At 33.1% G+C, this 5,428-nt stretch overlaps 1 long non-coding RNA gene across 1 annotated transcript; it reads left to right on the top strand.

Annotated features, from left to right (window-relative positions):
- The first annotated feature begins 266 nt into the window (after positions 1 to 266).
- Positions 267 to 898, top strand: LOC108986534. The gene is made up of 2 exons (XR_001995386.2): positions 267 to 694; positions 809 to 898. It is a non-coding gene; the product is annotated as an uncharacterized LOC108986534 (long non-coding RNA).
- Positions 899 to 5,428: the final 4,530 nt, after the last annotated feature.

Consider the following 5,428-nt stretch of genomic DNA (forward strand, 5'->3'; position numbering starts at 1 on the left):
ACTATTAGGCCTCTTTTGTTTTTATAGATAAAAAAAGATAAATTGAGATTAAAATTAAAAATTGAATAATATATTTTTATAATATATTTTTATTTTGAGATTTGAAAAAGTTGAATTGTTTATTTTATTTTATATGAAAATTTAAAAAAATTGTAATAATTAGACGAGATGAGATAAATTAAAAAGTTTCCTAAAACCAAACGGGCCATTAAACTAATTAAAAAAAAAAAAAAAAAAGGGCTATTACATGTCCAGCTAATAACATGTCTCGTTTAAGTGGGCCTAAACCCATTGAAGTAATCCAACCACGCAGACTAATTCCAATCTCGCAGCCTGGTGTGAAAACCCAAGCCCGTAGCTAGCCCACGTCATCCTTCTAGACATTCTCCCACCCGCGACTTCATTTCCGTTCCTCAACTCCTCAGATCTCAGTTCCAGTCCCTGACTCCCTGCAGTTCGTGACATTGCACAGCTCCCTCACGTGGCACACCATTTTCGCTGCACCATTGAGCACCTTTCGGACCGGACCTTCTCTCTATCTCGCTCTCTCTCTAATGGATTCAAAAGGAAATTGAGATCCATTAGAAATTCATGTAAGCTTCGGTTCGAACTTCCACGAGGACGACGACACCACGCCACCGACCATGGACAAGTCGAGCGCGCTGGAATAAATCAATCAGATGTTCCCATACAGGTTTGCTCTTTCTCCTGCTATTTTATGTTAATTTTGTTCCCAAAATATGTTATCCATAATTTTATTCTTTTGTGGTGCTTATTATGATGTTGGCGTTATGTGGTGAATATCCAGAGGCATCTTTATCTGGTGTTGAGCCACTCATGCAAAAGATACACAGTGAGATTCGTCGCGTGGATGCTGGAATATTGGCAGCTGTTCGCCAACAGGTCATGATATTTGGCTACTTGTATTTTGATGTCATCATCTCAATTCTCAATGTTATATAGACTGTACTTACGGTCCAACATATATAAATATCAAAGTTTTGGATTTCATTTTAGTGACCGTTCCAGTTGAAACACTGGAACAAAATATTTTGATACTAATACGTTTCTGTGATATCCCATATAATAAGGATAATGGTAGGTGGTGTATGGGATCTCATATTGCTTGGGAATGAGAAGTTTTTGCTCTTTATAAGGTTTCAATAGGGTTTCAATTATATCATTGACTACTCATTTTGGAATATAGTTCATGTGGTTTGGACTTTCCATTGGGGCATTACAGTTGGTATCAGAGACAAGTTTGAGATTCTACATACTATAATAAGGTGTTGGATGAAATTTAAGATTTTAGAATTTCGTAGGCACCAGGATATGACTTTTAAGATATTTGGTTTAAGCGTTTGTAGACTCAAGGTAGATGGCCTAAGAAATCTGAGATTTTAGAGTGGTAGGTTTTAAGAAATGATTTTTTATGACGTTTGAGGTTTTAGATTCGGTAGGCTTATTCTGTAGACTTTAACAAATGATTTATATAAGATTTAAGGTTTAGATTTCCAAGGTATACATAAGCTTAATCGAACGTCTGGTTTGAGGTTCTGCAGACTATAATATATGAGGTTTTGAATATCTATGGGCTAGGAAGTTAATTCAAATTTGAGGTATAGAAACTTGAAGGCTAAGAGATGATATGTTGAAATTTAAGGTTTGAGACCCTGCAGATTTTATAAATTGAGTTTTTTAGAAATTTGAGGTTTAGTGAAGTAGCATATTTTAAAAGTGGCAGGTTTGGAGGGTGAGATTAAAATTTCTGGTTTTAGATGAAAGTTTAAAATATTATGTTTTAATATTATTATTTTTTTGGGATTTAAAAAAGTTGAATTTGGATTTGAAAAAGTTGAATTATTTATTATATTTTGTATGAGGATTTGAAAAATACGTAATGATGAGATAAAATGAGATGAGAATTTTGTGTTTTGTCTCAACCCCCAAACCTGCCTAATTGTAGAATTTCTCAGGCTCCATGATATGATTTTTTGATGATACGTAAGGTTTTCGCACATGCGGACCTATGGAATGTGTCCCACAAAATTTGAGATTTTAGATTTTGCATATTTTTAAGGAAACGATTTTTATGACATTTGAGATTTGTGTTTCGATAGATGTAATTCTATGCACTGGTTAAATGGGGAGTTTAGTTAATTTCAGATGTATGTGAGTGAGATACAATTTGTTTAGGACTATAAGTTGTCATAATGTGCAGCGGAAGCATGGTTTTTGGTAATATAATGATTTGAGAGTTTATTTTTCCTCTCGTATGAAGTTACTATATTATGTGGAGAATTCAAAATTTATTATCAGGCTTGTAATTCCATTGTTGAGGTTTGTATTTTAGGCTTAAACTGGATCCTGAGATGTATGAAGATTGACACTGGATGCGTCAAAGTGTATATACCAAGAGGATTAGGAGGTATTTAAGGTACCGGGTGCGAAACATGGGAAAGTAGGATATTGGAATGTTAGGTTCGACAAAATTATTGAGGAATAAATTAGGCGTGGATACACTTGACATTAGGTATAGCAAATTTCGAGAATGAAATTTTCTTTTAAGGGAGGAAGGATGTAACACCCAAGTCTAGCACCAAGCCACTTTCATTTTTTTTTTTTTTTTTTTTGGATTAATACATATGAAGAGCGCAGTTAATTTTTGAGTATTTTCTTTATATTGATTGTAGATCCAAATTGTATTTTGGTGAATATCGAATTTTTTTATTCATGGGCTTGTTATTTTAGTATTAATGGGCCGCTGTGTTCTTGGTAAGCCACACCCGATCCTTCCCACTGCCTCTCTCCGTCTCCGTGCCCTCCCTCCCTAATCACTTTCTCTCTTTTCCTCAGCACTGTTCCTCTAAGTTGACCGCCTGTGAGCTTCGCCTAGCACTACCCCGTTGCGTCTTTCCTTCCCTCTTGTTGAGTATGGACTCCTCTCTGTTACACGGGGTAGTTTGGGTTGACTTTTAGGTTCCAATCATACCAAAGAACACATTCATATTTATGGTCAATTCTCAAAAATACCGTTGGTTACACGTTTGGCTTGATTTTTAATTTACTCTATGAAGGCTTTGTTTTTAGAATAATTTTTAATATAGAAGATAGTTAAGGTTTTAAAGTATATTACTTATTATTATATTATTTAGTACTAGAATTTTTATAAATGAGATTCAGTAGTAAGCATTTAATTTTATCTTCTTTTAACGTTTGAGATATGATTTAGTCTTTTTCTTTTTCAAATGAATCTCTGATGTTTACTGTAATAGATTGTATTATATTAAGTTGTAGTTGTCTTATCTAGTGGATGCCAATGAATTTGGGAGTGACGATATTCAGGATTTCGAGAAATTCATATTTTTAGAAAAATAGGTTAGCGTTTTAGGTTTAAGCATTGAGAAATTTGTTGCTTTCGGATATTCATGGAAGTTATGTGGCAACCTTATAGGTGACGAGTAATTTTCATTGAGCACCGTTGTGAAGAAATTCGGAAAGTCATGAGGTCCAAGTAAGCGAGGTTCCTATACTAGTCTTTCTATAAAAAGAAAATGAAACGATGTTGATTTTTAAAATATGCATGTTTGTTTTGAAAAGAAATGTGAAACAACTTCAGTTATTTGTTTTGCATTTACTCATGAAATATGTATAAGAATGAAGTACTTGTTGTCATGATTGGTGCAGACATAAGCTGATTTTAGCATTGTATTTCTAAACTGTGAAAAAGAGCGAATATGAGATCCAAAAAGTTTTGTTTTTGTTATTCTTGAATACGTGAAATGATCTAAAACTATTCAACATTTTTTTTTTGTATGATGTGTCATCTGAAAACCTTGGCATAAATTTCTGATTGTATATCTGAATATGATCTGGTTTCGATGATGTTCTGTTCGGTTTCTGTTAAGGCCCTGCCACGGGTATACTAGTGGTATACGACCCAACCACGGGTATAATGGTGGTTTATAACCCTACCATGGGGGTTAAACATAGATACGGCCTAACCACGGGTATAATGGAGGTTTATATAACCCAACCACGAGGATTAAACATGATATACGACCCAACCACAGGTATAATGGTAGGTTATAACCCTACCACAAGAGTTAAACATGATATACGGCCCAGCCATGGTTATAATGATGGTTTATAACCCTACCACAGGGGTTAAACATGGTATCTATCCCGATGTAATGCTCCGATATGATATGAAGATGATGTTTCAGATTTTGATATGCAAAATGATTTTTGAATTAGAAACTTTTTTGAAAATTTCGCTTTGATATTTTTGATAACATGTTTTGATTACACATTCTGAAGGGAAATATTCTGATTCTGTAGTATGAAAGTATATGTTTTGTTTGGTAGTTCAAATTTTGTAAATGCTCATGTTTACATACTAGTATATGTTCTCTGCTTACAGGGTTGTTCATAACTTACACATTACCTCCATAATATTGTTCAAATATTTTAGATATTTCAACTGAAGATCAAGATTATGAAGTATAGGTGTGATGATTTAAGTATAGTGGATTAAGCATCAATAGTTTTTTTGTGTATTCGCCATTTTTATTAAGAAATTTTATTGTATTCTGATGACTAGGCATTTTAAAAAATTGTCTATCTTGAAAAAATTAGTTTGAACCGAAATTTATTTATGATATTGAGAATTTAGAGTCTATAATTATATTGTTGAAATGTTAAATGATAGGAGGTAACTCTCCGACCCCATGCGGGACCGGGGCATTACAAATAGTATTAGCTCCTATCTCAACCATAAATGTGGGATTTGAGCTATGCCATCTACGACGGACTGTCCCGACGAAAAAGTCTGAAAATTAAGGGGGTAAACTGTGATACCCAAATTTGGGCCCTTAGGCCTCATACTGAATATTAGTGGGTTGGCATGTGGATCACATAAGAGCATTGGCAATGGTTTATTGCCAAGTTTAAAATTTGCCTAAAAGTTAAGGATTGGAATAAAGACAAAATCATTGAAGATATTAATCAACGTTTGACTATCCATCATAATAATAATATTTTAGTCAATTATTCTTTTATATTTTGTAAATATACTCTATATATTAATTAATAATTTAATTTTTACTTCAAATTATTATTTCCCAACTATTTTTTATATCCATCCTAATTATCCAACATAATATAGCTTTGTTTATAAAAAACTATTTCCTAAAAAATTGGACATAATATAGCCTTGTTTACTAATGAAAGTTTTAAAAATAATTTAATAAATCATTGTTGATTATTTGTGAATAAAATATAGCTTTGATAGGTAAAAAGTGACTCCAACTTTGGAAATTCTTTTAGAATTAGGGCAGGTTTGGGGGTGGGATGAGACACAAAATTCTCATTTTATCTCATCATTACACCTTTTTTAAATCTCCATGCAAATTATAATAAACAATTC

Source organism: Juglans regia, chromosome 6 (assembly GCF_001411555.2).
Source record: "Juglans regia cultivar Chandler chromosome 6, Walnut 2.0, whole genome shotgun sequence".
Lineage (NCBI taxonomy): Eukaryota > Viridiplantae > Streptophyta > Magnoliopsida > Fagales > Juglandaceae > Juglans > Juglans regia.